Here is a 21,347-nt window from a genome sequence, read left to right on the forward strand (position 1 = left end):
CCCATGTACACTCTCCCCTATCACTGACTCTACCCACCCATTTAATCCCCTCCCACACCCCCATGTACACTCTCCCCTATCACTGACTCTACCCACCCATTTAATCCCCTCCCACACCCCCATGTACACTCTCCCCTATCACTGACTCTACCCACCCATTCACTCCCCTCCCACACACCCATGTACACACTCCCCTATCACTGACTCTACCCCCCCATTTAATCCCCTCCCACACCCCCATGTACACTCTCCCCTCCCACATCCCCATGTACACTCTCCCCTATCACTGACTACCCACCCATTTAATCCCCACCCACACCCCCATGTACACTCTCCCCTATCACTGACTCTACCCACCCATTTAATCCCCCCCCACACCCCCATGTACACTCTCCCCTATCACTGACTACCCACCCATTCACTCCCCTCCCACACCCCCATGTACACTCTCCCGTATCACAGACTCTACCCCCCATTCACTCCCCTCCAACATCCCCATGTACACTCTCCCCTATCACTGACTCTACCCACCCATTTAATCCCCTCCCACACCCCCATGTGCACTCTCCCCTATCACTGACTCTACCCCCCATTCACTCCCCTCCCACACCCCATGTACACTCTCCCCTATCACTGACTACCCCCCATTCACTCCCCTCCCTACCCCCATGTACACTCTCCCCTATCACTGACTCTACCCACCATTCACTCCCCTCCCACACCCCCATGTACACTCTCCCCTATCACTGACTCTCCCCACCCATTCACTCCCCTCCCACACCCCCATGTACACTCTCCCCATCACTGACTCTACCCACCCATTTAATCCCCTCCCACACCCCCATGTACACTCTCCCCTCCCACATCCCCATGTACACTCTCCCCTATCACTGACTACCCACCCATTTAATCCCCTCCCACACCCCCATGTGCACTCTCCCCTATCACTGACTCTACCCCTATTTCACTCCCCTCCCACACCCCCATGTACACTCTCCCCTATCACTGACTCTACCCCCCATTCACTCCCCTCCCACACCCCATGTACACTCTCCCCTATCACTGACTACCCCCCATTCACTCCCCTCCCACACCCCCATGTACACTCTCCCCTATCACTGACTCTCCCCACCCATTCACTCCCCTCCCACACCCCCATGTACACTCTCCCCATCACTGACTCTACCCACCCATTTAATCCCCTCCCACACCCCCATGTACACTCTCCCCTATCACTGACTCTACCCCTCATTCACTCCCCTCCCACAACCCCATGTACACTCTCCCATATCACTGACTCTACCCCCCATTCAATCCCCTCCCACACCCCCATGTACACTCTCCCCTATCACTGACTCTACCCCTCATTCACTCCCCTCCCACACCCCCATGTACACTCTCCCCTATCACTGACTCTACCCCCCATTCACTCCCCTCCCACACCCCCATGTACACTCTCCCCTATCACTGACTCTACCCCCATTCACTCCCCCCCCACACCCCCATGTACACCCTCCCCTATCACTGACTCTACCCACCCATTCACTCCCCTCCCACATCCCCATGAACACTCTCCCCTACCACTGAATACCCACCCATTCACTCCCCTTCCACACCCCCATGTACACTCTCCCCTATCACTGACTCTACCCACCCATTCACTCCCCTCCCACACCCCCATGTACACTCTCCCTATCACTGACTCTACCCCCCCCCCATTCACTCCCCTCCCACACCCCCATGTACACTCTCCCTATCACTGACTCTACCCCCCATTCACTCCCCTCCCACACCCCCATGTACATTCTCCCCTATCACTGACTCTACCCCCCATTCACTCCCCTCCCACACCTCCATGTACACTCTCCCCTATCACTGACTCTACCCACCCATTTAATCCCCTCCCACACCCCATGTGCACTCTTCCCTATCACTGACTCTACCCACCCATTTAATCCACTCCCACACCCCCATGTACACTCTCCCCATCACTGACTCTACCCACCCATTCACTCCCCTCCCACACCCCCATGTACACTCTCCCCTATCACTGACTCTACCCACCCATTTAATCCCCCCACCACACTTGCCTTCATTGGCCGGGGCATTGAGTATAAGAATTGGCAAGTCATGTTGCAGCTGTATAGAACCTTAGTTAGGCCACACTTGGAGTATAGTGTTCAATTCTGGTCGCCACACTACCAGAAGGATGTGGAGGCTTTAGAGAGGGTGCAGAAGAGATTTACCAGAATGTTGCCTGGTATGGAGGGCATAAGCTATGAGGAGCGATTGAATAAACTCGGTTTGTTCTCACTGGAACGAAGGAGGTTGAGGGGCGACCTGATAGAGGTATACAAAATTATGAGGGGCATAGACAGAGTGGATAGTCAGAGGCTTTTCCCCAGGGTAGAGGGGTCAATTACTAGGGGGCATAGGTTTAAGGTGAGAGGGGCAAAGTTTAGAGTAGATGTACGAGGCAAGTTTTTTACGCAGAGGGTAGTGGGTGCCTGGAACTCACTACCGGAGGAGGTAGTGGAGGCAGGGACGATAGGGACATTTAAGGGGCATCTTGACAAATATATGAATAGGATGGGAATAGAAGGATACGGACCCAGGAAGTGTAGAAGATTGTAGTTTAGTCGGGCAGTATGGTCGGCACGGGCTTGGAGGGCCGAAGGGCCTGTTCCTGTGCTGTACATTTCTTTGTTCTTTGTTCTTTGTTCACACCCCCATGTACACTCTCCAATAAATCACTGACTCTACCCACCCATTTAATCCTCTCCCACACCCCCATGTACACTCTCCCCTATCACTGACTCCACCCACCCATTTAATCCCCCCCCACACCCCCATGTACACTCTCCCCTATCACTGACTCTACCCTCCCATTCACTCCCCTCCCACACCCCCATGTACACTCTCCCCTAACACTGACTCTACCCCCCATTCACTCCCCTCCCACACCCCCATGTACACTCTCCCCTATCACTGACTCTACCCACCCATTCACTCCCCTCCCACACCCCCATGTACACTCTCCCCATCACTGACTCTACCCCCCATTCACTCCCCTCCCACACCCCCATGTACACTCTCCCCTATCACTGACTCTACCCCCCATTCACTCCCCTCCCACACCCCCATGTACACTCTCCCCTATCACTGACTCTACCCACCCATTCACTCCCCCCACCACACCCCCATGTACACTCCCGCCTATCACTGACTACCCACCCATTCACTCCGCTCCCACCCCCCCATGTACACCCTCCCCTATCACTGACTCTACCCACCCATTTAATCCCCTCCCACACCCCCATGTACACTCTCCCCTATCACTGACTACCCACCCATTCACTCCGCTCCCACACCCCCATGTACACACTCCCCTATCACTTACTCTACCCACCCATTTAATCCCCTCCCACACACCCATGTACACTCTCCCCTATGACTGACTCCACCCACCCATTTAATCCCCTCCCACACCCCATGTACACTCTCCCCATGTACACTCTCCCCTATCACTGACACTACCACCCCCCCATTCACTCCCCTCCCACACCCCCATGTGCACTCTCCCCTATCACTGACTCTACCCCCAATTCACTCCCCTACCACACCCCCATGTACACTCTCCCCTATCACTGACCCTACCCCCAATTCACTCCCCTCCCACACCCCCATGTACACTCTCCCCTATCACTGACTCTACCCCCAATTCACTCCCCTACCACACCCCCATGTACACTCTCCCCTATCACTGACTCTACCCCCAATTCACTCCCCTCCCACACCCCCATGTACACTCTCCCCTATCACTGACTCTACCCCCATTTAATCCCCTCCCACACCCCCATGTACACTCTCCCCTATCACTTAATCTACCCCCCCATTCACTCCCCTCCCACATCCCCATGTACACTCTCCCCTATCACTGACTCTACCCCCCATTCACTCCCCTCCCACACCCCCATGTACACTCTCCCCTATCACTGACTCTACCCCCCATTGACTCCCCTCCCACACCCCCATGTACACTCTCCCCTCTCACTGACTACTCACCCATTCACTCCCCTCCCACACCCCCATGTACACTCTCCCCTATCACTGACTCTACCCACCCATTTAATCCCCTCCCACACCCCCATGTACACTCTCCCCTCTCACTGACTCTACCCACCCATTTAATCCCCCCCCCACACCCCCATGTACACTCTCCCCTATCACTGACTCTACCCCCCCATTTAATCCCCCCCACACCCCCATGTACACTCTCCCCATGTACACTCTCCCCTATCACTGACACTACCCCCCCCATTCACTCCCCTCCCACATCCCCATGTGCACCCTCCCCTATCACTGACTACCCACCCATTTAATCACCTCCCACACCCCCATGTGCACTCTCCCCTATCACTGACTCTACCCCCCATTCACTCCCCTCCCACATCCCCATGTACACTCTCCCCTATCACTGACTCTACCCCCCATTCATTCCCCTCCCACACCCCATGTACACTCTCCCCTATCACTGACTCTACCCGCCCATTTAATCCCCTCCCACACCCCCATGTACACTCTCCCCTATCACTGACTACCCACCCATTTAATCCCCCCCACACCCCCATGTACACTCTCCCCATGTACACTCTCCCCTATCACTGACTCTACCCCCAATTTAATCCCCTCCCACACCCCCATGTACACTCTCCCCTATCACTGACTCTACCCCCCATTCATTCCCCTCCCACACCCCCATGTACACTCTCCCCTATCACTGACTCTACCCCCCCCCCATTCACTCCCCTCCCACACCCCCATGTACACTCTCCCCTATCACTGACTATCCACCCATTTAATCCCCTCCCACACCCCCATGTACACTCTCCCCTATCACTGACTCTACCCACCCATTCACTCCCCTCCCCATCCCCATGTACACTCTCCCCTATCACTGACTCTACCCCCCATTCATTCCCCTCCCACACCCCCATGTACACTCTCCCCTATCACTGACTCTACACCCCATTCACTCCCCTCCCACATCCCCATGTACACTCTCCCCTATCACTGACTCTATCCACTCTTTTAATCCCCTCCCACATCCCCATGTACACTCTCCCCTATCACTGACTCTACCCCCCCCATTCACTCCCCTCCCACACCCCCATGTACACTCTCCCCTATCACTGACTACCCCCCCATTCACTCTGCTCCCACACCCCCATGTACACTCTTCCCTATCACTGACTACCCACCCATTCACTCCCCCCCACACCCCATGTACACTCTCCCCCATCACTGACTCTACCCACCCACTTAGTCCCCCTCCCACACCCCATATACACTCTCCCCTATCACTGACTACCCACCCATTCACTCCCCTCCCACACCCCCATGTACACTCTCCCCTATCACTGACTACCCCCCCATTCACTCCCCTCCCACACCCCCATGTACACTCTCCCCTATCACTGACTACCCCCCCATTCACTCCCCTCCCACATCCCCATGTACACTCTCCCCTATCACTGACTCTAACCATCCATTCACTCCCCTCCCACACCCCCATGTACACTCTCCCCTATCACTGACTCTACCCCCCATTCACTCCCCTCCCACACCCCCATGTACACTCTCCCCAATCACTGACTCGACCCCCCATTCACTCCCCTCCCACACCCCCATTTACACTCTCCCCTATCACTGCCTCTACCCACCCATTTAATCCCCTCCCACAGCCCCATGTACACTCTCCCCTATCACTGACTCTACCCACCCATTCACTCCCCTCCCACACCCCCATGTACACTCTCCCCTATCACTGACTCTACCCCCCATTCACTCCGTTCCCACACCCCCATGTACACTCTCCCCCATCACTGACTCTACCCATCCCATTCACTCCCCTCCCACACCCCCATGTACACTCTCCCCTATCACTGACTCTACCCCCCATTCACTCCCCTCCACATCCCCATGTACACTCTCCCCTATCACTGACTCTACCCCCCATTCACTCCGTTCCCACACCCCCATGTACACTCTCCCCCATCACTGACTCTACCCATCCCATTCACTCCCCTCCCACACCCCATGTACACTCTCCCCTATCACTGACTCTACCCCCCATTTAATCCCCTCCCACACCCCATGTACACTCTCCCCTATCACTGACTCTACCCCCCATTTAATTTACTGAGAGAAGTCTCTGCACAAATACTCGGTGGTGAAATGAAATTGATTAAAGCGTCTGGCTGATTCGCCAGTCTCTGAGTTCCATTAATTGCCCTCTGGCCAGTTACCCTGGGTGGGACGATCAAACCACTTTGCAGATGTTGGATCTTTACTGAGCCTAACAGGGCCACAGCTGACATCAGCCTGGCGAGTTACGTAGGGCAATTCCTGGAACCTAAACCAACCCCCCCCAGAGTGAGATCTGTCCTGGTCGCTGAGACGTCGGAGATGGAATGTTGCTGTTTAGCAGAGACTGCAGCTGCCTGTGTGAGCTCCAGAATTCCTGCTGACTCCGCCAGCTTCCCACTGACCAGCAGCGAGTTCAATATCCCGGTCAGCGAGTGGAAGAATGGGCAGGGGACCAGCAAACTGATCAACATAATCAATACTCACCATTTAGCATGGAGCAGAGTGCACTTGCAACAGCAATAAACGTGAAATCATTGACATTTACTGGAGCGGCCTGATGGGGTCTCGGTTTCTGAGCATATCTGTAATACAGCACACCCGACAGTGCGGCACTCCCTCAGTACTGACCCTCTGACAGTGCGGCACTCCCTCAGTACTGACGCCCTGACAGTGCAGTACTCCCTCAGTACTGACCCTCTGACAGTGCAGCACTCCCTCAGTACTGACACACCCGACAGTGCGGCACTCACTCAGCACTGACCCTCTGACAGTCCGGCACTCCCTCAGTACTGACACTCTGACAGTGCAGCACTCCCTCAGTACTGACCCTCTGACAGTGCAGCACTCCCTCAGTACTGACCCTCTGACAGTCCGGCACTCCCTCAGTACTGACACTCTGACAGTGCAGCACTCCCTCAGTACTGACCCTCTGACAGTGCGGCACTCCCTCAGTACTGACCCTCTGACAGTGCGGCACTCCCTCAGTACTGACCCTCTGACAGTGCAGCACTCCCTCAGTACTGATTCTCTGACAGTGCAGCACTCCCTCAGTGCTGACCCTCTGACAGTGCGGCACTCCCTCAGTACTGACCCTCTGACAGTGCAGCACTCCCTCAGTACTGACCCTCTGACAGTGCAGCACTCCCTCAGCACTGACACACCCGACAGTGCAGCACTCCCTCAGCACTGACCCTCTGACAGTGCGGCACTCCCTCAGTACTGACCCTCTGACAGTGCGGCACTCCCTCAGTACTGACCCTCTGACAGTGCAGCACTCCCTCAGTACTGACCCTCTGACAGTGCAGCACTTCCTCAGTACTGACCCTCTGACAGTGCGGCACTCCCTCAGTACTGACCCTCTGACAGTGCAGCACTCCCTCAGTACTGACCCTCTGACAGTGCGGCACTCCCTCAGTACTGACACTCTGACAGTGCGGCACTCCCTCAGTACTGACCCTCTGACAGTGCAGCACTCCCTCAGTACTGACCCTCTGACAGTGCAGCACTCCCTCAGTACTGACCCTCTGACAGTGCGGCACTCCCTCAGTTCTGACTCTCTGACAGTGCGGCACTCCCTCAGTACTGACACACCCGACAGCGCAGCACTCCCTCAGTACTGACCCTCTGACAGTGCAGCACTCCCTCAGTGCTGACCCTCTGACAGTGCGGCACTCCCTCAGTACTGACCCTCTGACAGTGCGGCACTCCCTCAGTACTGACACAGCCGACAGTGCAGCACTCCCTCAGCACTGACCCTCTGACAGTGAAGCACTCCCTCAGTACTGACCCTCTGACAGTGCAGCACTCCCTCAGTACTGGCCCTCTGACAGTGCAGCACTCCCTCAGCACTGACACACCCGACAGTGCAGCACTACCTCAGTACTGACCCACCGACAGTGCAGCACTCCCTCAGTAATGGCCCTCTGACAGTGCAGCGCTCCCTCAGTACAGATCCTCTGACAGTGCAGCACTCCTCACTAATGGCCCTCTGACAGTGCAGCACTCCCTCAGTACTGACACTCTGACAGTGCAGCACTCCCTCAGCACTGACCCTCTGACAGTGCGGCACTCCCTCAGTACTGACCCTCTGACAGTGCGGCACTCCCTCAGTACTGACCCTCTGACAGTGCAGCACTCCCTCAGTACTGACCCTCTGACAGTGCAGCACTCCCTCAGTACTGACCCTCTGACAGTCCGGCACTCCCTCAGTACTGACACTCTGACAGTGCAGCACTCCCTCAGTACTGACCCTCTGACAGTGCGGCACTCCCTCAGTACTGACCCTCTGACAGTGCGGCACTCCCTCAGTACTGACCCTCTGACAGTGCAGCACTCCCTCAGTACTGATTCTCTGACAGTGCAGCACTCCCTCAGTGCTGACCCTCTGACAGTGCGGCACTCCCTCAGTACTGACCCTCTGACAGTGCAGCACTCCCTCAGTACTGACCCTCTGACAGTGCAGCACTCCCTCAGCACTGACACACCCGACAGTGCAGCACTCCCTCAGCACTGACCCTCTGACAGTGCGGCACTCCCTCAGTACTGACCCTCTGACAGTGCGGCACTCCCTCAGTACTGACCCTCTGACAGTGCAGCACTCCCTCAGTACTGACCCTCTGACAGTGCAGCACTCCCTCAGTACTGACCCTCTGACAGTGCGGCACTCCCTCAGTACTGACACAGCCGACAGTGCAGCACTCCCTCAGTGCTGACCCTCTGACAGTGCAGAACTCCCTCAGTGCTGACCCTCTGACAGTGCGGCACTCCCTCAGTACTGACCCTCTGACAGTGCAGCACTCCCTCAGTGCTGACCCTCTGACAGTGCGGCACTCCCTCAGTACTGACCCTCTGACAGTGCAGAACTCCCTCAGCACTGACCCTCTGACAGTGAAGCTCTCCCTCAGTACTGACCCTCTGACAGTGCAGCACTCCCTCAGCACTGACCCTCTGACAGTGCGGCACTCCCTCAGTACTGACCCTCTGACAGTGCGGCACTCCCTCAGTACTGACCCTCTGACAGTGCAGCACTCCCTCAGTACTGATTCTCTGACAGTGCAGCACTCCCTCAGTGCTGACCCTCTGACAGTGCGGCACTCCCTCAGTACTGACCCTCTGACAGTGCAGCACTCCCTCAGTACTGACCCTCTGACAGTGCAGCACTCCCTCAGCACTGACACACCCGACAGTGCAGCACTCCCTCAGCACTGACCCTCTGACAGTGCGGCACTCCCTCAGTACTGACCCTCTGACAGTGCGGAACTCCCTCAGTACTGACCCTCTGACAGTGCAGCACTCCCTCAGTACTGACCCTCTGACAGTGCGGCACTCCCTCAGTACTGACCCTCTGACAGTGCAGCACTCCCTCAGTACTGACCCTCTGACAGTGCAGCACTCCCTCAGCACTGACACACCCGACAGTGCAGCACTCCCTCAGCACTGACCCTCTGACAGTGCGGCACTCCCTCAGTACTGACCCTCTGACAGTGCGGCACTCCCTCAGTACTGACCCTCTGACAGTGCAGCACTCCCTCAGTACTGACCCTCTGACAGTGCAGCACTCCCTCAGTACTGACCCTCTGACAGTGCGGCACTCCCTCAGTACTGACACAGCCGACAGTGCAGCACTCCCTCAGTGCTGACCCTCTGACAGTGCAGAACTCCCTCAGTGCTGACCCTCTGACAGTGCGGCACTCCCTCAGTACTGACCCTCTGACAGTGCAGCACTCCCTCAGTGCTGACCCTCTGACAGTGCGGCACTCCCTCAGTACTGACCCTCTGACAGTGCAGAACTCCCTCAGCACTGACCCTCTGACAGTGAAGCTCTCCCTCAGTACTGACCCTCTGACAGTGCAGCACTCCCTCAGCACTGACCCTCTGACAGTGCGGCACTCCCTCAGTACTGACCCTCTGACAGTGCGGCACTCCCTCAGTACTGACCCTCTGACAGTGCAGCACTCCCTCAGTACTGATTCTCTGACAGTGCAGCACTCCCTCAGTGCTGACCCTCTGACAGTGCGGCACTCCCTCAGTACTGACCCTCTGACAGTGCAGCACTCCCTCAGTACTGACCCTCTGACAGTGCAGCACTCCCTCAGCACTGACACACCCGACAGTGCAGCACTCCCTCAGCACTGACCCTCTGACAGTGCGGCACTCCCTCAGTACTGACCCTCTGACAGTGCGGAACTCCCTCAGTACTGACCCTCTGACAGTGCAGCACTCCCTCAGTACTGACCCTCTGACAGTGCAGCACTCCCTCAGTACTGACCCTCTGACAGTGCAGCACTCCCTCAGTACTGACCCTTTGACAGTGCAGCACTCCCTCAGTACTGACCCTCTGACAGTGCAGCACTCCCTCAGTACTGACCCTCTGACAGTGCAGCACTCCCTCAGTACTGACCCTCTGACAGTGCAGCACTCCCTCAGTACTGACCCTCTGACAGTGCGGCACTGCCTCAGTACTGACACTCTGACAGTGCGGCACTCCCTCAGTACTGACCCTCTGACAGTGCGGCACTCCCTCAGTACTGACACCCCCGACAGTGCGGCACTCCCTCAGCACTGACCCTCTGACAGTGCGGCACTCCCTCAGTACAGACCCTCTGACAGTGCAGCACTCCCTCAGTGCTGACCCTCTGACAGTGCGGCACTCCCTCAGTACTGACTCTCTGACAGTGCGGCACTCCCTCAGTACTGACCCTCTGACAGTGCAGCACTCCCTCAGTGCTGACCCTCTGACAGTGCGGCACTCCCTCAGTACTGACTCTCTGACAGTGCGGCACTCCCTCAGTACTGACACAGCTGACAGTGCAGCACTCCCTCAGCACTGACCCTCTGACAGTGAAGCTCTCCCTCAGTACTGACCCTCTGACAGTGCAGCACTCCCTCAGTACTGACCCTCTGACAGTGCAGCACTCCCTCAGCACTGACACACCCAACAGTGCAGCACTCCCTCAGCACTGACCATCTGACAGTGCAGCACTCCCTCAGTACTGACCCTCTGACAGTGCAGCACTCCCTCAGTACTGACCCTCTGACAGTGCGGCACTCCCTCAGTACTGACTCTCTGACAGTGCAGCACTCCCTCAGTACTGACCCTCTGACAGTGCAGCACTCCCTCAGTACTGACACACCCGACAGTGCGGCACTCCCTCAGTACTGACCCTCTGACAGTGCAGCACTCCCTCAGTACTGACCCTCTGACAGTGCAGCACTCCCTCAGTACTGACCCTCTGACAGTGCGGCACTCCCTCAGTACTGACCCTCTGACAGTGCAGCACTCCCTCAGTACTGACCCTCTGACAGTGCAGCACTCCCTCAGTACTGACCCTCTGACAGTGCGGCACTCCCTCAGTACTGACTCTCTGACAGTGCGGCACTCCCTAAGTAATGACACACCCGTCAGTGCAGCACTCCTTCAGCACTGACCCTCTGACAGTGCAGCACTCCCTCAGTACTGACCCTCTGACAGTGCAGCACTCCCTCAGTGCTGACCCTCTGACAGTGCGGCACTCCCTCAGTACGGACTCTCTGACAGTGCGGCACTCCCCCAGTACTGACACAGCCGACAGTGCAGCACTCCCTCAGCACTGACCCTCTGACAGTGAAGCACTCCCTCAGTACTTACCCTCTCACAGTGCAGCACTCCCTCAGTACTGACCCTCTGACAGTGCAGCACTCCCTCAGCACTGACACACCCGACAGTGCAGCACTCCCTCAGCACTGACCCTCTGACAGTGCGTCACTCCTTCAGTACTGACCCTCTGACAGTGCAGCACTCCCTCAGTACTGACCCTCTGACAGTGCAGCACTCCCTCAGTACTGAACCTCTGACAGTGCAGCACTTCCTCAGTACTGACCCACCGACAGTGCAGCACTCCCTCAGTACTGACCCTCTGACAGTACGGCACTCCCTCAGTACTGACCCTCTGACAGTGCGGCACTCCCTCAGTACTGACACAGCTGACAGTGCAGCACTCCCTCAGCACTGACCCTCTGACAGTGAAGCTCTCCCTCAGTACTGACCCTCTGACAGTGCAGCACTCCCTCAGTACTGAACCTCTGACAGTGCGGCCATCCCTCAGCACTGACACACCCGATAGTGCAGCACTCCCTCAGCACTGACCATCTGACAGTGCAGCACTCCCTCAGTACTGACCCTCTGACAGTGCGGCACTCCCTCAGTACTGACTCTCTGACAGTGCAGCACTCCCTCAGTACTGACCCTCTGACAGTGCAGCACTCCCTCAGTACTGACACACCCGACAGTGCGGCACACCCTCAGTACTGACCCTCTGACAGTGCAGCACTCCCTCAGTACTGACCCTCTGACAGTGCAGCACTCCCTCAGTACTGACCCTCTGACAGTGCGGCACTCCCTCAGTACTGACCCTCTGACAGTGCAGCACTCCCTCAGTACTGACCCTCTGACAGTGCAGCACTCCCTCAGTACTGACCCTCTGACAGTGCGGCACTCCCTCAGTACTGACTCTCTGACAGTGCGGCACTCCCTCAGTAATGACACACCTGACAGTGCAGCACTCCCTCAGTACTGACCCTCTGACAGTGCAGCACTCCCTCAGTGCTGACCCTCTGACAGTGCGGCACTCCCTCAGTAATGACACACCTGACAGTGCAGCACTCCCTCAGTACTGACCCTCTGACAGTGCAGCACTCCCTCAGTGCTGACCCTCTGACAGTGCGGCACTCCCTCAGTACTGACCCTCTGACAGTGCGGCACTCCCTCAGTAATGACACACCTGACAGTGCAGCACTCCCTCAGTACTGACCCTCTGACAGTGCAGCACTCCCTCAGTGCTGACCCTCTGACAGTGCGGCACTCCCTCAGTACTGACTCTCTGACAGTGCGGCACTCCCCCAGTACTGACACAGCCGACAGTGCAGCACTCCCTCAGCACTGACCCTCTGACAGTGAAGCACTCCCTCAGTACTGACCCTCTCACAGTGCAGCACTCCCTCAGTACTGACCCTCTGACAGTGCAGCACTCCCTCAGCACTGACACACCCGACAGTGCAGCACTCCCTCAGCACTGACCCTCTGAAAGTGCGGCACTCCCTCAGTACTGACCCTCTGACAGTGCGGCACTCCCTCAGCACTGAGATACCCGACAGTACAGCACTCCCTCAGCACTGACCCTCTGACAGTGCGGCACTCCCTCAGTACTGACCCTCTGACAGTGCAGCACTCCCTCAGTACTGACCCTCTGACAGTGCAGCACTCCCTCAGTACTGACCCTCTGACAGTGCAGCACTTCCTCAGTACTGACCCTCTGACAGTGCGGCACTCCCTCAGTACTGACCCTCTGACAGTGCAGCACTCCCTCAGTACTGACCCTCTGACAGTGCGGCACTCCCTCAGTACTGACACTCTGACAGTGCGGCACTCCCTCAGTACTGACCCTCTGACAGTGCAGCACTCCCTCAGTACTGACCCTCTGACAGTGCAGCACTCCCTCAGTACTGACCCTCTGACAGTGCGGCACTCCCTCAGTTCTGACTCTCTGACAGTGCGGCACTCCCTCAGTACTGACACACCCGACAGCGCAGCACTCCCTCAGTACTGACCCTCTGACAGTGCAGCACTCCCTCAGTGCTGACCCTCTGACAGTGCGGCACTCCCTCAGTACTGACCCTCTGACAGTGCGGCACTCCCTCAGTACTGACACAGCCGACAGTGCAGCACTCCCTCAGCACTGACCCTCTGACAGTGAAGCACTCCCTCAGTACTGACCCTCTGACAGTGCAGCACTCCCTCAGTACTGGCCCTCTGACAGTGCAGCACTCCCTCAGCACTGACACACCCGACAGTGCAGCACTACCTCAGTACTGACCCACCGACAGTGCAGCACTCCCTCAGTAATGGCCCTCTGACAGTGCAGCGCTCCCTCAGTACAGATCCTCTGACAGTGCAGCACTCCCTCACTAATGGCCCTCTGACAGTGCAGCACTCCCTCAGTACTGACACTCTGACAGTGCAGCACTCCCTCAGCACTGACCCTCTGACAGTGCGGCACTCCCTCAGTACTGACCCTCTGAGAGTGCGGCACTCCCTCAGTACTGACCCTCTGACAGTGCGGCACTCCCTCAGTACTGACCCTCTGACAGTGCAGCACTCCCTCAGTACTGACCCTCTGACAGTGCAGCACTCCCTCAGTACTGAACCTCTGACAGTGCAGCACTTCCTCAGTACTGACCCACCGACAGTGCAGCACTCCCTCAGTACTGACCCTCTGACAGTACGGCACTCCCTCAGTACTGACCCTCTGACAGTGCGGCACTCCCTCAGTACTGACCCTCTGACAGTGCGGCACTCCCTCAGTACTGACCCTCTGACAGTGCAACTCTCCCTCAGTACTGAACCTCTGACAGTGCAGCACTCCCTCAGTACTGACCCTCTGACAGTGCAGCACTTCCTCAGTACTGACCCTCGGACAGTGCAGCACTCGCTCAGTACTGACCCTCTGGCAGTGCAGCGCTCCCTCAGTACTGACCCTCTGACAGTGCAGCATTCCCTCAGTACTGGCCCTCTGACAGTGCAGCACTCCCTTAGTACTGACCCTCTGACAGTGCAACACTCCCTCAGTCCTGACCCTCTGGCAGTGCAGCACTCCCTCAGTACTGACCCTCTGACAGTGCAGCACTCCCTCAGTACTGACCCTCTGACAGTACAGCACTCCCTCAGCACTGACCCTCGGACAGTGCGGCACTCCCTCAGTACTGACCCTCTGACAGTGCGGCACTCCCTCAGTACTGATCCTCTGACAGTGCGGCACCAGTGCGGCACTCCCTCAGTACTGACCCTCTGACAGTACAGCACTCCCTCAGCACTGACCCTCGGACAGTGCGGCACTCCCTCAGTACTGACCCTCTGACAGTGCGGCACTCCCTCAGTACTGACCCTCTGACAGTGCGGCACTCCCTCAGTACTGACCCTCTGACAGTGCGGCACTCCCTCGGTACTGACCCTCTGACAGTGCAGAAGTGGGGTGTGTGAGGCCTGGTCAGAGGGCCAGTCCTGTGTAAACACTGCCACTGTAACCATCATGGATTCCACACAAATTCCCGCAACCATGTTGCATCCGCTTGCACCCCCAGCCTGATGTCTGCTCACTGGCACAGTATCATTGGCGAGGCAGCTTTTTGTGGTTCAGCTGATAGAATTTTAAAGTCTTTGCAAACAGTCAATGGGGAACATCACAAACACGCAGTGTTTCGGGAAACTGCTCATTTTAAATAACACGAATTGCAAGCCAGGCAGGAGGATGAGATGGGGGATGGTTTTCACAGAGGGGAGCGGGCGAGGGAAGGGGTTTGATTTGATTTGTGAAGAATTCAGTTTCTCTCCCCCTCTCCTCTCTCTGAGCTTCTCTGGCTGGACATTTTCAGCAATCAAACCTCCGCTCACTCGGGCTTTCTGCGCTATTCTCAATGTCAGCCTGTGCCCCCGAGCTGCTGAGCTCCATCCCCAGCCCGGCCCTGTTCACACCCACACGTCAAAGTCAAAAACAAGCTGCTCCGTATCCCTTGATTCTGCTTCCCAGCTGGGTTAGTGCCTCCTGGTCACCCTCACCCCCACACACAGCCTCCCTCACCCCCACACAGAGACTCCCTCACCCCCACACACAGCCTCCCTCACCCCCACACACAGCCTCCCTCACCCCCACACACAGCCTCCCCCCCCCCACACACAGCTTCCCCTCACCCCCACACACAACTTCCCCTCACCGCCACACACAGCCTCCCCTTACCGCCACACACAGCCCCCCTCCCCCCACACAGAGCCTCCCCTCACCCCCACACACAGCCTCCCCTCACCCCCACACACAGCCTCCCCTCACCCCCACACACAGCCTCCCCTCCCCCCCACACACAGCCTCCCTCACCCCCACACAGAGACTCCCTCACCCCCACACACAGCCTCCCTCACCCCCACACAGAGACTCCCTCACCCCCACACACAGCCTCCCCTCCCCCCCACACACAGCCTCCCCTCCCCCCCACACACAGCTTCCCCTCACCCCCACACACAGCCTCCCCTTACCGCCACACACAGCCACCCTCCCCCCACACAGAGCCTCCCCTCACCCCCACACACAGCCTCCCCTCACCCCCACACACAGCCTCCCTCACCCCCACACACAGCCTCCCCTCCCCCCCCACACACAGCCTCCCTCACCCCCACACAGAGACTCCCTCACCCCCACACACAGCTTCCCCTCACCCCCCACACACAGCCTCCCTCCCCCCCACACAGAGCCTCCCTCACCCCCACACACAGCCTCCCCTCACCCCCACACACAGCATCCCCTCACCCCCACACACAGCCTCCCCTCACCCCAACACACAGCCTCCCTCACCCCCACACACAGCCTCCCCTCACCCCCACACACAGCCTCCCCTCACCCCCACACACAGCATCCCCTCACCCCCACACACAGCCTCCCCTCACCCCAACACACAGCCTCCCTCACCCCCACAGAGAGCCTCCACTCACTCCAACACACAGCCTCCCTCACCCCCACCACAGCCTCCCTCACCCCCACACAGAGCCTCCCTCACCCCCACACACAGCCTCCCCTCACCCCCACACACAGCCTCCCTCACCCCCACACAGAGCCTCCCTCCCCCCACACACAGCCTCCCTCAACCCCACACTGAGCCTCCCTCCCCCCACACACAGCCTCCCCTCACCCCCACACACAGCCTCCCTCACCCCCACACAGAGCCTCCCTCACCCCCACACACAGCCTCCCTCACCCCCACACAGAGCCTCCCTCCCCCCACACACAGCCTCCCCTCACCCCCACACACAGCCTCCCTCACCCCCACACACAGCCTCCCTCACCCCCACACAGAGCCTCCCTCACCACCACCCACAGCCTCCCTCCCCCCACACACAGCCTACCCTCACTCCCACACACAGCCTCCCTCAACCCACACACACAGCCTCCCCTCACCCCCACACACAGCCTCCCCTCACCACCACACACAGCCTCCCCTCACCCCCACACACAGCCTCCCTCACCCCCACAGAGAGCCTCCCTCACCCCCACACAGAGACTCCCTCACCCCCACACACAGCCTCCCTCAACCCCACACAAAGCCTCCCTCACCCCCACACAGAGCCTCCCTCCCCCCACACAGCCCCCCTCACTCCCACACACAGCCTCCCCTCCCCCCACACACAGCCTCCCCTCCCCCCCACACACAGCCTTCCCTACCCCCACACAGAGCCTCCCCTCACCCCCACACACAGCCTTCCCTCCCCCCACACACAGCCTTCCCTCCCCCCACACACAACCCCCCTCACTCCCACACACAGCCTCCCCTCACCCCCACACACAGCCATCCCTCCCCACACACACAGCCTCCCCTCATCCCTACAGACACACACCCTCCCCCCACACACAGCCTCCCTCACCCCACCCACAGCCTCCCTCACCCCACCCACAGCCTCCCCTCAACCCCACACACAGCCTCCCTCAGCCCACCCACAGCCTCCCCTCACTCCCTCACACAGCCTCCCTCACCCCACACACAGCCTTCCCTCCCCGACACACAGCCTCCCTCACCCCACACATGGCCTCCCCTCACCCCAACACACAGACCCCCCTCACCCCAAAACACAGCCCCCCTCACCCCAACACACAGCCCCCCCCCACTCCCAGTCACAGCCTTCCCTCCCCCCACACACAGCCTTCCCTCCCCCTCACACAGCCTCCCCTCACCCCAACACACAGACCCCCCTCACCCCAAAACACAGCCCCCCTCACCCCAACACACAGCCCCCCCTCACTCCCACACGCAGCCCCCCATCTCCCCCACACACAGCCCCCCTGACCTCCACACACAGCCCCCCCTCTCCCCCACACACAGCCCCCCTCTCCCCCACACACAGCCCCCCCACCCCCACACACACAGCCCCCCACCCCCACACACACAGCCCCCCACCCTCACACACACAGCCCTCCACCCCCACAGCCCCCACCCCCACACACAGCCCCCACCCCCACACACACAGCCCCCTCTCCCCCACACACACAGCCCCCCTCCCCACCCACAGCCCCCTCCCCCACCCACAACCCCCTCTCCCCCACACACAGACCCCCTCCCCCACACACAGGCCCCTCTTCCCAAACACAGCCCCCCACACACAGCCCCCTCTCCCCCACACACACAGCCCCCACCCCTACACACAGCCCCCTCTCCCCCCCACACAGACCCCCTCCCCCACACACAGGCCCCTCTTCCCAAACACAGCCCCCCACACACAGCCCCCTCTCCCCCACACACACAGCCCCCACCCCTACACACAGCCCCCTCTCCCCCCCACACACAGCCCACACCCCTACACACAGCCCCCTCTCCCCCACACACACAGCCCCCTCCCCATACACAGCCCCCCTCTCCCCCACACACTGCCCCCCTCTCCCCTACACACAGCCCCCTCTCCCCCCCACACACAGCCCCCTCCCCACACACAGCCCCCTCTCCCGCACACACAGCCCCCCACCCCTACACACAGCCCCCTCTCCCCCACACACAGCCCCCTCCCCACACACAGCCCCCCTCTCCCCACACACAGCCCCCTGAGCCACACACACAGCCCCCCTCACCCCCACTCACGCAGCCCCCCTCACCCCGACACACAGCCTCTCCTCACCCCCACACACAGCCTCCCCTCGCCCCCACACACGCAGCTCCCCCTCACCCCCATACACAGCCTCCTCTCACCCCCACACACAGCCTCCCCTCACCCCCACACACGCAGCCCCCCTCACCCCCACACACAGCCCCCCTCACCCCCACACACAGCCCCCCTCTCCCCCACACACAGCTTCCCCTCTCCCCCACACACAGACCCCTCTCCCCCACACCAAGCCCCCTCTCCCCCACACGCAGCCCTCACCCCCACACACAGCCCCCTTTCTCCCACATACAGCCCCCCTCCCCTACACACAGCCCCCTCCCCCACACACAGGCCCCTTTCCCTCAAACACAGGCCCCCCTCTCCCCCTCACACAGTCCCCCTCACCCCCACACACAGTCCCCTCTCCCCCACACACAGTCCCCCTCATCCCCCCACACAGCCCCCCTCTCCCCCCACACAGCCCCCCTCACCCCCACACACAGCCCCCTGTCCCCCACACACAGCCCCCCTCTCCCCCACACACAGCCCCCACCCCCACACACAGCCGCCCTCCCCACACACAGGCCCCTCTCCCTCAAACACAGCCCCCCTCTCCCCCACACACAGCCCCCTCTCCCCCACACACAGTCCCCCTCACCCCCACACACAGCCCCCCTCACCCCCACACACAGCTCCCCTCATCCCCACACACAGCCCCCCCCCCCTCTCCCCTACGCACAGCCTCCCTCTCCACCCCAGCTAGCTCTCTCCTCCCCCAGGGACAGGGAGCTGCTGCCTTCCCCTCTCCCTCTCTCTCTGTCCTTGCTGGGTGACAGGCATTCGGCAGCTCCTGTGTCACCCTCTGTGCCCAATCCCCACCCCCGGACATGGGCTGAAGAGGGGAGCAGCCCCCTGCAGCCCAGCCTGGATAGTTTGCTGCAAAGTTGCAGAGATGTGATGGGAGATTGTTGTGATATTTGTGGAGATGTTGATCTGATATGTGTCTGTCACTCCGACCCTGTCCTCTCCGCTTGGGACACAGTGTCAGTTATCTATCCTTCCCATTCCCTGTCATTACCCAGAGCCAGATCTGATGAATATGCACCTCACAATAACACCAATATTATGTCTACTCACATAATCAAATTAAATTTAGTCCTTTAAGCCTCTTGAGGCAAAGCTGATTTGCTCAGTGTCTCTCTCTCTCTCTCTCACACACACACTCTCTCTGTCTCTCTCAAACACACTCTCTCTCACACACTCCCTCTCTCTCTCTCACACACTCTCACACACACTCTGTCTCTCTCTCACACACACACTCTCACGCACTCTCTCTCACACACTCTCTCACACTCTCTCTCACACTCACGCACTCTCACACACTCTCTCACACACACTCTCTCACACTCTCTCTCACAGTCTCTCTCACAGTCTCTCTCTCACACACTCTCACACTCTCACACACTCTCTCTCATACACACTCTCTCTCACACTCTCTTGTTCCCACGCAAAGAGCTGAAAGCGCCAGTTAAACATGCAGGCAACACACATACACACACTTATTCACACATGTACATCTAGTCACATATATACACATACACAAATACACACACACACACATATAGACACATACATGGACACATGTGCACATACATATACACACACACGCACCAAGACAGACGAAGAACACACATGTAAACATGTACACACATCGACATGTACACATACAGATACACATTTGGATACACAGACACACATCTCCACAGCCTCTCCGCTCACACACACACACACAGACGCACAGTGGGCTTGTCTCCATTGCTCACACTCACCGCGGTGCTGAATCTCTCCTTTGCCGGTCCCGCTCCAATATAACATCCAGAAGAGGGGGGATTGCTCCCTCCGGCTGCTCAGCGTCTCTGTGCCAGTCTGCATGGGCAGGTTCCGGGCTTCGGGAGGTGCTGGGCTGCTGCTTTCACAGGGACATCCCTCACTCAGTGATTGCACACAGACCGCGGCAGCTTCACTCACACATTCTGCCGTCCACCCGAGTCCGGGGTGCTGGCTGCCAGTCTCTCCCCCCTCCCCAGCATTTGGCAAATCAGAGAGAGAAAGGCAGGCTCCGCTCGGCTCCCTCTTCAATCCAGCCCAGTCCTGGGTGAACTGCCCCCGGACACAACAAGAGAACCCAGCCACAATCTGACCAGCTCCTTCACATTTCCCACAAAGTCAGTGCCTGCAGCTGACAGCAATATAAAAAAAACCCTCTCCCCTCCCCTGGGGACACCTCTAGTGTTCTCTGCCTCCTCACACAGATTCAGCTGCACAGACTGTGTGCTCCTCACCAATCCTGCTAGTCAATGGTGTGCCTTAGCAATTGGCGAGGCTGCAAAGGGACATAACAGCCTCAGCCACACCCCCTGTGTCCTGCCTGGCACCCCCTAGAATTGGCACCCACAGTTTCAAAACTGGAGCGAACCCCCCCCCCCCCCCCCCCCTCCACCCACCCATCACCACCTCACTATCCACCCCACCAGGATTGACCCTCACT

General features: G+C 58.8%; 1 protein-coding gene across 1 annotated transcript in view; it reads right to left on the minus strand.

The window, feature by feature from the left end:
- The window catches only part of lingo1a (leucine rich repeat and Ig domain containing 1a), a 981,364-nt gene extending 960,220 nt beyond the window's left edge, over window positions 1–21,144 (minus strand). The window contains exon 1 of the transcript XR_011938493.1: window positions 20,629–21,144. The gene's annotated coding sequence lies outside the window, so the exon portion shown is untranslated. The remainder of the gene's footprint in view (window positions 1–20,628) is intronic.
- Window positions 21,145–21,347: the final 203 nt, after the last annotated feature.

The sequence above is a fragment of the Scyliorhinus torazame genome, chromosome 30 (genome assembly GCF_047496885.1).
Source record: "Scyliorhinus torazame isolate Kashiwa2021f chromosome 30, sScyTor2.1, whole genome shotgun sequence".
Lineage (NCBI taxonomy): Eukaryota > Metazoa > Chordata > Chondrichthyes > Carcharhiniformes > Scyliorhinidae > Scyliorhinus > Scyliorhinus torazame.